At 38.8% G+C, this 12879-nt stretch overlaps 1 protein-coding gene across 1 annotated transcript in view; it reads left to right on the top strand.

The window, feature by feature from the left end:
- Sox15 (Sox box protein 15) overlaps positions 1-12879 on the top strand; it is a 744791-nt gene that overhangs the window by 596470 nt on the left and 135442 nt on the right. The window lies entirely within an intron of this gene.

The raw sequence follows: 12879 nt of genomic DNA, 5'->3' as shown, positions 1-12879 counted from the left end.
GCATGTCACGTTGTGTGTGAGTTGTAGAGAAATGTAGAGAGAGAGTACAAGCATTTAGTCCTCGAGTCATCCATGATTACAACCAACAACCCGCCTGAGAATCGAACCTGGGCCCCTTCGGTTCGAAAGGCTAACGTGCTACACTCAGTGAAGGATGCAAACGCTATTGCTGTTTTTTCATTAGGTCGCACCGACACAGATAGGTCTTACGGTGACGATGGGATAGGAAATACCTAGGAACGGGAAGGAAGCGGCTGTGGCCTTAATTAAAGTACAGCCCCAGCATTTACCTGGTGTGAAAATTGGAAACCACGGAAAACCATCTTTAGGGCTCCCGACAGTGGGATTCGAACCCATTATCTTCCGGATGCAAGCTCCCAGCTGCGCTCTCCTAACCGCACGGCCAACTCGCTCGGTAGGATGCAAACGGGAGGCCAGATAAGAAAGGTGTAGATACGGACCCAAGGACATGATAGTGATTTCAGAGTAAGCTACGGCCATGTCCCACATGGTCTGAAGCCCTAGACGAGGATAATCTCGTCCGACTCCTTGGCTGAATGGTCAGCGTAATGACCTTCGGTTCACAGGGCCGTGGTTCGATTCCTAGCCGTGATGGGGATTTTACCCGCGTTTGATTAACTTCTCTAGCTTAGGACTAGGTATTTGCAATGATATCTTCATTATCATACAACACATTACGCTACTAACCAACCTCAGAAGCATGTACCGGTAATAATTATAGGGTTGGTGTCAGGAAGGGCATCCGGCCATAAAACTGGGTTTAACCCACATTAGTTCCGACCCCAAAGAATTGGCAAAAGGGACTAAGAAATATGATGAGAATATCTCTTATTCCTCTTAGGAACGAACGCATGTGACGTGAAGCTGACACGACGCACATTTTGCCCATGTATTTGTATTCTGCAGTATGGTTGCATTAAAATGTTAATAGCACCGATTTCTGTGTACTATTTTGGCTGCCAGCAATTTCCAACGGATGAAATTGCTGTTATTATGTGGCTTAAAGCCTAGCTGTTTTACTAGCTCCTCCTCCTCGAAGACGTGCATTACCTTTGAATAAAACCTGGAAATCCTAAGCTGCGCTGGCAACCATGCATGGCGAACCAAAACAGAATTCAATTTGGGACTATATTAAACGTCTACGCTACTTGAACGGAAAATTAGTTCTCGTCCAACAAGTGATTTCGATTAATCGCTTTGTTGATGGATCGATGGTCGCGCCAGGAGGGCACATTCCATTAGCCAGTTTTCCCGATCACAGTGTGTGGCGAGCAACGAGGCGTAGTGGAACAACCGTCTATGTGGTATAAGGCGGTATTGTGCTAATCTCAGGAACCAGTCGTCAAGATCTCCCACTCACTAACAGAGTTTTAATTGAGGAGTTATGTGATAGTGACTGGCACATTTTCGTCTTGGTACTTTCAGCTCAATGAATGTGACCCTTCCTGTAGCCTATCCATTACAAAAGTGTAGAAAATTGGCTTGATTATGAATGTCTGAAGGAAACTGAACTGCCTTCATAGCACCCAAACGTGGCCTTCAATGGAGTGGTGATGACAGTTTTGAAATCAGAAATTTAATATTTTGACTTGTACATTTATTGAAATTTAGCGTTTTGAAGGCAAATAGAGAATTTTGACTTAATTTTTAATTAATATTAATACAAAATGAAAATATTATTTGTATAGAGTTAATAGTAAAATACAAATATATTAAGGATTATAAAATTCTCCTTTAATTTAAATTAGTAAAGGCTAAAGAATAACATAGATAAAGCATAACTGGTGCACAATCAGAACAAGGAGAAAATTAACAAAATTAAAATCATGTTCATGAATCCGTAAAACATACCTGAATATTTTATTCTCTCATTCGTGCGCTGCTATCACTTACAATTAAAATTATATTTATTGAAATATTTTTCAGCACCTACAATCTTTATATGACCCCAAATACATTGCAGAGATGCTGAGACATAAAAGATCAACAGCACATTCAAGAGGTGGAAGGGTGCACAAACTCTTTGGTTTAACTTTCCTAAAGAAGAATAAAGTAGACAAATAGAGAATAACATCAGCCATGAGGAATACGAGATATAGTTTTTTGCTAGTGGCTTTACATCGCACCGACACAGATAGGTCCTATGGCGACGATGGGATAGGAAAGGCTTAGGAGTTGGAAGGAAGTGGCCGTGGCCTTAATTAAGGTACAGCCCCAGAATTTTCCCGGTGTGAAAATAGGAAACCACGGAAAACCATCTCCAGGGCTGCCGACAGTGGGATTCGAACCCACTATCGCCCGGATGCAAGCTCACTTCTACTGTCACAATTGACAATAAGAGACTGACCTTAAGAATCTTCAACATTTCTAGAGGGAAGGGGACAAATGCTAAATGGTGGAAACTGGTTCGAAAAGATTCAGAAATTTTAAAAATGGATCTCAAGAATATATATTCAGCAGGGATAAATTTAGAATGCTGATCAGAACATCAGACACTCTCCAATCACCGACAGCTTAAATACTTCGTCCTGGAGTGGGAGTGAAGTAGTCTCAGGAAAGTAAAGCAACCCACAGTGCAAAGATGAAGGAATGGTGGGCTAAGAGTTAGGAACCACGTGATCCAAGGAGCCTCAACGAAACAAGAAAGGAGAAAAAGTTGTATTTTAAAAAATCGTAGATTTCGCATTTATGTTGCATTTTAGTATAAATTTCGCAGCCTACTTCGAGTAAATTTCATATGTTAAAACGTTTTCGAAACACATCAGAAAAGGGTTTACTGGTCGTTGAAAATTAAATTACAAAATTACAAGCATTTATATTATTATTATTATTATTATTATTATTATTATTATTATTATTATTATTATTATTATTATTATTATGCGTTTGGTCTAACGTGAGTCATGAGAAACAACTGCTTCGCATGTTAGTCTTTTCTCTCAGAATTTCTTCACTTTTTCGCAGAGGTCAGTTACTGAACTGCGATTTTTTTATTACAGCATTTTCAGATAAACATTCTTTTCAGCTCCTGAAAAATGATTGGAAAATAGCTGAACGACAATGAGTTATATAGAAGATTCGTCAAAATTTTCTTACGCCTTACTTTCCTTCCGTGCAACATTACAAAATATATTATTGTGCATTTTGAAGGTAATCTCCAAGCGATGAAGGCAGGGCTATAGAACTGCTCTCAGGGACGCAGAATAAAAGGCTAATAAAAGTGCTCTGTGTACAACGTGTCGAGTGATTAACAGGGCAAACATGTCACTTGGACGACCGTCTGGATAATGTTGTTTGTGTGTAACTCGATGATGTACTAGCCGCGCCTGCTTCTGTCACATATTCTCTCATACAGATGTACTTTGTATTACGAAGTATTATTATTATTATTATTATTATTATTATTATTTCGCTCTCTCGCTGGCGGGGATGACGAAACTAGCTGCCGGTTAAGAGTGAATGAACGATGCCCGTCCCAGATCTGTGTCTACGCTGAAGGGAGCGATGCATCATACGAAGAATGTCAAGAGTTTGAAGGGAGTCATTTATTTCCAGAGGTATCTGGCGCGCTATGATAGAGAGTGTACACGTTACAAATCGGTTGCTTCACTTTTCCAATAACCGGGTGGCATGTTCAACTGATTGCGAATATTTCACGTGGTCTGTACTTAACAGTTTTATTTTTGCAAGTGCATGTATCTCTGCGTCGCCATCATGTCCACCGGACCATTTAGTTTGTGCTGACAAGAATGGGGAGGAGAGAATGACAACGTAGCTGTCAACACTTTACTTGTTCAAGTGCAGTTGTGGAGGTCAACGTAAGAAATGACCTAAACTGGAACATATATGCAGCATCTGTTATTTATTTATTTATTTTTGCTAGGGGCTTTACGTCGCACCGACACAGATAGGTCTTATGGCGACGATGGGATAGGAAAGGCCTAGGAGTTGGTAGGAAGCGGCCGTGGCCTTAATTAAGGTACAGCCCCAGCATTTGCCTGGTGTGAAAATGGGAAACCACGGAAAACCATCTTCAGGGCTGCCGACAGTGGGGCTCGAACCCACTATCTCCCGATTACCGGAGTAAGGTACTCAAGGACGGTAGTATTAACGAGGGGAACCTGCCAAATATAACAACCAGATTTGCCAGAAACTTTGGTTAGTGGAAAGGGGACGAAATAAGCGAAAACATTTTTCGGCTTATCCGTAGACACTCGACCGTTTCTGATAAAGGAAGCCGCGCTGAATGGCTCAGACGGTTGAGGCGTTGGCTTTCTGACCCCAGCTTAGCAGGTTCGATCCTGCCCCAGTCCGGTGGTATTTGAAGTTGCTCGAATACGTCAGCCTCGTGTCTGTACACTTACTGGCACGTTAAAGAACTCCCGCGAGAGTAAATTCCGGCACCTCGGCTTCTCCGAAAACCGTAAAAGTAGTTAGTGGGACGTAAAGCCAGTAACATATTATTATTTCCGAGAAAATGACTGTCAAAGTTTCCGATGTTTTCCGTGAAAATTGTACCTTAAAATGTGGCAGAAATTCTGATTTTAAAATCCGATTTGCTGCTATTTGCATCCGTATTGATGAACTAAAGGAAATATATAGTTGATATCATGCATGTATGCCTTTGCTGGCGCGACCTAGTGTTTACAATGCAATATGTCTTCTGGTATAGGCTAGAGCAATTTTGTTACTGTGTTTGGCCTGCCTCAGTCTTATCCTTGGCTTTGACAATATGAAAGTGACTGAGGTATGAGCGATGCTAGTAATGCTATTCCTTATGCAGCCAGTCCCTGCTTTGAATGGTGTGAAAATGTTGCTCATAGGGTCGGTCGATGCATGCATTTCAGTAGACTTGGCAGACTGATATGTAATAGCAACTTCTGGCTCGGTGAGGAAAGCAACGGGAAACTACCTCACTCATTTCCCCAATACGCCTCTTCAGTGATGCCTAGGCAATCTATTACAGCTGTTGGCGAAGCTGTTAACGATCCAGCCAGCCTTAGAGCTGACGACTGAACATACATACATACATACATACACCGTGCATGTATCTTGCCTTTATCGATGTTAAGAGGTGAACAAAGTTTGGTATTCTAGGAACAAATAGTTCCTTAGATATGAGTCTACAAATAGGGCCTAAACGTTGACAGGTCCAGATGTTCTAATATTCTAGCCCAATGAGCCGGACGAATTTCTAAATAATAATCAAAGTTAACATACACTACCCTGTGTGCAAAGATCTTCAGCCACGTTACATATGAGGTCGATGACCACATATCTCCAGTCTCCAAACCTAATAACTAAAAGTCGTTTAAAGAGACTGTTCGAAGAGAGAAAGTCGAAATCGTTGTGACAGTAGATCATAGCGATGATGACTTATGAGCTACTGAAACCTTTTCTCTTAAAGTGGTGACCCCACTTAAACCTCTCGCCGATCGATTTGTATCTAGTCGTCCCACTCTATGTCTATTAACGAGCGCGGATCTTTGTTTTGTGATGGGAGACTAATAGGTGTGGCTTGTCAGCGACTCCTACTGACTGTCAGCAACTTGGCCCCGTTACGATTTACAATTCTAATATTGATTCTGACATTCTATCAAGACATATATCATTTTCGTGATGAAATTTATGAAATCAATCTGAATACAAATATGGTTTAGCAAAACTGCCTAATATTTAAGTACAGTATGCGTTAAAAGAGACAGTACTGAAATTACAAAGATTTTCTGGACATCGAGATACGTCATTATAATAAGCAATATCGTAACAGCATGTATTCAAAATGTGCGCCCTCACGTTTCATTGTTCAAAACGGACTTGTAGATATCAGTCAAGAACTGGAATCAGAGATAAGGCCTTTTGCGGATGATGTTTATTACTCTATACAGAATAACAAGTTACAAGATTGTGAGCAACTTCACAAAAAGACCTCGACAATATTGTGAGATGGACAGCAGGCAATGGTGTGTTGACAATCGGGGTTAAAATCCAGGTTGTGACTATCACTAATAGGAAAGGTCTTCTCTTTTAATTACTGCGTTGATGGGGTGAAAGTTCCTTATGCGGATCACTAAGTATCTAGGTGTAATATAAGCAAAGATCTTCATTGGTGTAATCACAATAATGGGATAGTAAATAAAGGTTAAAGGTCTCTTCATATCACCTTGTGGGTATTTGAAGGTTGTAGCAAGGATGTAAACGAGAGGGCATATTGGTCTTTGGTAAGACCTCAACTAGAGTATGGTTCCAGTGTACGGCACTCTCACCAGGGTTACTTGATTTGAGAACTGAAAAAAAAATACTAAGAAAACCAACTCGATTCGTTCTGGGTGATTTCCGACAAAAGAGTAGGGTTAAGAAAATGTTGCAAAGTTTGTGATGAGAAGGCTTGGAATAAAGGAGACGAGCTGCTCGACTAAGCAGTATGTTCCGAGCTGTCAGTGGAGACATGGCGTGGAATGACATTAGTAGACGAATAAGTTTGAGTGGTGTCTTTAAAAGTAGGAAAGATCGCAATAGGAAGACAAAGTTTGCATTCAAGAGAACAAATTGGGGTAAACATTCGTTTATAGTTAGAGTTAGGGATTGGAATAATTTACCAAATTCTTTGCAATCATTTAATAAAAGACTAGGAAAACAACAGATAGGAAATCTGCCACCTGGGTGACGCCCTGAATGAGATCAGTGTTGATTGCTTGAATTTGTTAACGAACATTGATTGCCGCAAAGACACAAAACATTATTGTACCTTCTGTCGTGATTCGGGGCATACTGAAAGAATCCATTCTCCGGTGGGTGCTCGTGGAACGATTCGAAGCCTTCTTGTAAAGACCTGCAACATTGTAGGCATCCCAAAAATACAATGAAAGAAACTGCAATTTCCTGAAATTGTCTAACAGTATTATTTGTATATGTCATGCTTTGTCCATGTGGCAGCCTTGATAAATTTCAGGAGGTAAATGAAATAAAATAAAGTCAATATTATCTCATTTTAGCCAACGAAGGAAGTGGCTAGAAAATATGAAGATTTGGTTGGTTAATCTCTGAGTGCACATTCGGGTCAGTTAATCATAAAAGCCAATCCCCTTCCTCCCAATTTCGTCAGTGATCCCTTCCTTGAGCGTATATACGTAGTTCGTGGTTGTTTCTTTACCTGAACTCCAAATTTTCTTTGACAGGCCAAGAATTTTCCTCATTTTTTTTTCGTTCTTCAATTTTCCTTTCTCTTTTAGAACTTTGCTATTTACTGCGAGGCATTCAAATGCATGCAAGTCCCATCGTCGGATGACCGTGCAGTAATATCCAACCTTGGTGTTGCCAAATTCAGTTTTTTATTGTAGATTTCAATGATTAGTTGGAACGCCATTTCCATTGTGTTGATCTGGGATGCAGAGGCTTCTTTCTCCGAGACTTTGGGCTTAATACTTTCGCAGTAATAATAATAATAATAATAATAATAATAATAATAATAATAATAATAATAATAATAATAATTGCAAAGCGCCGTTCGGGCCGTATAGATGTCCACTTGCATTTGGGAGATGGTGGATTCGAACCTGGCGTATTTGAGCCCCTTCAAATACCATCTGATTTAGTCGGAATCGAACCCGGCAGCTTGAGTTCAGAAGGCCTGTGCTCTATTGTTTGAGCCACTCAACGCGGCACACATTCAGCCCATAAGGAAAGTTTGTGAAAATTAAGCTTTCAATGCAAGATATAACCTATTGATTTTGGAAGATTCATTATAGTTATATATGTTTTGAAAATACTAGCTCTCCATGCCGGCACGTTTAAGTAGTACGGGGCGTGTCTAAATTTCTATAACACACTTTGAGAGCTTGTAGGGCGGACGGAGTAGAAAATATTTTGAATAGGAACTTATGTCCAGTAACGTACCGTTTCCCCGCTACAAGCAGAAAACCATTCGTTCAAATGTCCCGCGTCTAGTGTGTCAGCGAACAGTGCGGAGTACGTACGTTGTTGTTGTTGCAGTGCTTCTGCGTCCACGTAACGAACGGCTAGACATGGCGACCACCCACTTCAATACGAACATTGTACCTGCGTACAGTATTCCGGTACGCTCGCTCACAATCACCTGCGCTCACTGACGCAGCAGGTGCGGGACATTTAAACGCATGGTTGTGTTTTGCTTGTAGCAGGGAAACAATACGTTTTTGGGCATGGGTTCCTATTCCAAATTTTATTTACTAGGTCCCCAATACATCTCCTCACAGTGTGTAATAAATTATTTACTCCCTGTATAAGGTTGTAAGTTATGTGCGAAAATAGTAGTTTATGTTATCAATACATTCTATAAAATTTCACAGTATTTGGACCCAATACTTGGACAAGCAAAGACAAAGCCAGCGGGGTCACAACGCTCAGAAATTATTAAATCGATCAGTGAAGGTTATGATGATGATTATTATGATGTAGCTAATACAGTGAAAATATATGGATCCAAACAAAAGGTGTATGTACAGTAAATACATCAGAATACCCCAAATGCATCGCATATTGAACAATTGTAGCCGGAGAATGCCTCAAAGCCAGAGGTGTCTGGATACTCTTCTGGTCTTTAGTCCAGAAAACCGCAAGAAAAGAAAGCAAACACCACTGGCGATATTATGTAACGTGTGATGGATTAGAGGTATTCAGACGTGCTCGCTGTACACACAGCATACCTTCTGTTAGGACCACTGTCTTTATCACTGTCTGAATTCGAAATCTTAAGTATAATTTTGAAACTTTGAGTCTCTTAAAATATTTTTCATTTGTGTCCAAATCCTATGAATTTTGATGTAATATATTAATATGTAATTATTTCATGCAGATTATTTAACGCCAAACGTGTCAGCATGTGCAGCAAGTATTTTCAGAATGATTATATCTATAATGGTGCTTCCAAAAGCAATAGGTTACATTGTGTACTGTGAGTTGCATTTTCGGGAGGTTCCCTGTCAGAGAAGCCCCTATTCTTATGACTTTCTAGACTTACCGCTCTTACATCCGTTCATGACGAACTGATAGAACACAATGCTGCTCTATTGGTCGTTACTGGTAGTGAATACAGGTCTTTGAGAGCATATCAAGAAGATGCTTGTGTCGTATGGGCATGAATGGTCATTCGGTTAGTTATGGACCAAAGCACTTTCCCCTCTGGGTGTTAGCCCTCGATAATTATAGCTGTGTGGGTTCTAAGACTTGTGGCCCATCCCGAATGAACGCCTGCTGACTGTCAGTTGCTTCATGTCAACAGGTTTCTCGATGTGGGTGTTATTACTCGACATTAGTCTGGTAAGTCTTTTATAACGACAAGACGATTCTCCGCACAGCAATGTAACAGCTAGCGGCATCTTCTGCTCTCTCTCTCTCTCTCTCTCTCTCTCTCTCTCTCTCTCTCTCTCTCTCTCTCTCTCTCTCTCTCTCTCTCTCTGCATAATTTTGGCTTCGACAATGAAAATATCTTCAAGCCTGGAAATTAATTTGAGAGGACTAAAAATTGGGACTACTACTACTAACCTCAAAAATAAAATCTACACACATTGAGATGCATAATACATGAACCTAGAAACCTGCTGCATTATTGTAAAAGTGCTGAATAGAGATTTGGAAGATCAATATTGTTTGATTAGTTTTGGAAAGTAATTCCGCCTAATGTAACCGAACACCGACGAAACTGAATAATAATAATAATAATAATAATAATAATAATAATAATAATATGAGGGAACGTAAAACAAGTACCAAGAAGTAATAATTCACACTGTTTACACCCATATTGGAGCACCAAAATCAACCTTATACAATAAAATCTTCAAAAAAATAAGGACATCTAAAATAAGTTCATTTTTTAACACTCGATCATTTCTTCTCTTCCCAAAACGTCTTTATTCTAGACGATCTTGAAGCCCGTTCTTCTGCTGATATAACCTGCTTATGTTTCGATGTTTTAAGTGATAGTTTTGTATATTTGTTGTTTAGAATATTCTTTTCTTCTCTATTTTCAATTTGCTCGAAGTAATTTTCAATTCACCCAAATCCATTTATATTTCTTTAAAGCAAGTGTTTTTTGTTTTACTATTCTAAAACAGATTTCTGTTTTTTTCGGAGTCTAAAATTTGGCAAACGGTATTGTGCGGCCAAAAAATTCAATCCTCCGTTTTCTCGTCGTGACAATAAATGATTCACTTTCCTTGTAAATTACTGAATTGGGTAAAAGTATCCATTGGCCATCAACCTGATGCTTTTTTATTAATAATTGTCCGGAAAATTCTTCTATCCACTTTCTGTAGTTTTGTCTGTTGTTGCTTGGGTATTTATTTTGAATAATATTTCACTTGCATACGTTACTTCTGGTTTGATGACGGAGTTATAATGGCGAAATTTAGCATTAATTAAAAGACAGTTCATTTTTAACTCTGCCATGTAATTTGTTGTGTTCGTCTCAATTTTAGAGTTCTATTATCTATGGATGACTTTTTCATTAGCATTCCAAGTGACAATTTCACCAAGATAGAAAATTAAAGTTGTAAATGAATTTGAATGAGTATTATTTAATATAATATGCGGAGTGTCAACTTTAAAGGATGGCACCATTTTTGTTTTCTCAAAAGATATTTTCAACCTAACCTTCGCTGCTAATCTTCCTAGTTCCTCTACTTGGAATTTTGCATCTTCTATACTATTTTTGCTAATAGTGCCAGATCATCAGCAAATGCAAGACTTTTAGTCGAATATTTCTTCCAATCATAACAGTCGGAGGACATACCTTACTCCATTCACGCATAATCTTTTCCAGTATACAAACATCAATGGGGATAATCTATCTCCCTGTCGAAGACCTGTATGAATTTTAAATGGTTCAGAGATTTCATTTCTGAACCTAACTTTAGACTGTGTTTCTCAGAGTGACCGCAATAAGGTTAACAAGTCTCCGATGTAGACCAAATTTAGTAAGGATATGTAGTAATGATTCACGATGGATAGTATCATAATCCCTTTGAAAATCAACAAAAGTGATCACTAAATTTTTGCTCCTAATGCGTTGATATTTTATGATCCATTTTAGACTGATAATTTGATCTGGACAACTTCGTCCTGGACGAAAACCTCCCTGATACTCACGCAATTCACTATCAAGCTGGTCATGGATTCTGAAATATAGGATCTTAGAGAAAATTTTGTAGGTGATATCTAGCAAAAAATTCCCCGATAGTTACTAGGATCTGATCTATCACCTTTTTTATGGATTGGGTGTATAATTGCAACATTCCATTCTTCACGCAATTTTTCTGTATTAAAATGTCTGTGAGGTGTTTATGTAGATTCTGAATAGTCTGTATATTCGCATTCTTCCAGAGTTCCGCTACTAGTTCATTTTCTCCTGCCGCTTTAAATTTTTTCAGTGAATCAATAGCTGCATTTATTTCATCGTAAAAAGGTGCTATGACTTTCTCCAAAGGTGTTTAATTTCTGGGAAATACATCAAATTTAAAATATTTTTCAGGTTCATCACTATTAAGTAATATTTTGAAGTCTTCAGGTATAACTGGAAGGGTATACGCATGTAAAACTTGGCTTAATCTACACAAACGCTGACCCCAGATATCTGGGAAAAGACCAAGGAAGAATAATAATAATTGTAATATATGGTCTCGACTGCTGAATTTCCATTCTCATGACATGACGCCACCTAGTCGACTTGTGAGTCTCTTCTCACTGCCCAGGTCTAGGTCTCGATTGCCGATCAGTCCAGACATTTGAATTCTTAGAAGTTGTTTCAGACGAGACCCAGCCACAAGAAGCTGGAGAGAGATCAAATGACCGAAAATTTAAATTTTGTGCATTTGACGCCTAATACATAGGAAATGTGTCAATTTGTAGTTAAATAAAAGTCTTTTATCGCTTCGTTCTTCGACCTGGTATTTATTGGAGCGGACAGAATAAACTTACTTCGTTTTTCTTGACTTTCAACTGCCATAGTTTGAACATTTTGAGTTTTTCTGTTGTAAAATGCTCTTTTTTACGAACAAAATGTATCCATTACACCTCTGTTTTCTATGAACGTTCACCTTGCCTTCACAGATGGTGAGTTCGAACACCACTGTCGGCATTCCTGAAGATGTTTTCCGTTGTTTCCCATTTTAACACCACGCAAATGCTAGGGATGTACCTTAATTGCGGCCACGGCCGCTTCCTTCCCGCTCCTACCATATCGTCACCACGAACTAACTGATGATGAGGATTATGATGATGATGATGATGATGCTTGTTGTTTAAAGGGACCTAACATCTCAGGTCATCGGCCCCACCAACTAGCCAACAAAGAAAAAAAACTAGAGATGACACTAAGTATGAAAAGGAAGAATAAAAAAATTAACCCAAACTGCCTGTAAGAAAATCTCAAAATTCACCAGATCCAATTTCATTTTCAATTTGCTATTTGTATACTTCAGTATTGTAAAAGTTCGTAGAAGTTCGCAGTTTCTTTCAAATAAAGATTATTACTGATTAAAAATGACCATCCAAATTTGGAGGTTTCCCTGAATTCAAATATGTTCTCACAAAAATAATACCGTATGTTGTCCATTTAAGTTTAAAATTACTTTTATAGTGTTGAAACACACTTCAGATGGATTAATTTATTTTTCCGTTGGGCGAATTGATGAGTAGATCTATATGTAACCAAATATATATTTAAAAAATAAACATGTCTATCGGTAAAGCTTCAAGGATGAGTTTTACGCAATACAGCTGTAAAATATGATGGACTTCTTTTTTCTTTGAGAAAATCGTTGAGATTACTCGATTTATTCGTCTTGTCTTTTGCGTGATATTAAACATTTCTTAACATAT

The sequence above is a fragment of the Anabrus simplex genome, chromosome 3 (assembly GCF_040414725.1).
Source record: "Anabrus simplex isolate iqAnaSimp1 chromosome 3, ASM4041472v1, whole genome shotgun sequence".
NCBI lineage: Eukaryota > Metazoa > Arthropoda > Insecta > Orthoptera > Tettigoniidae > Anabrus > Anabrus simplex.
This window is presented reverse-complemented; position numbering and strand designations above follow the sequence as displayed.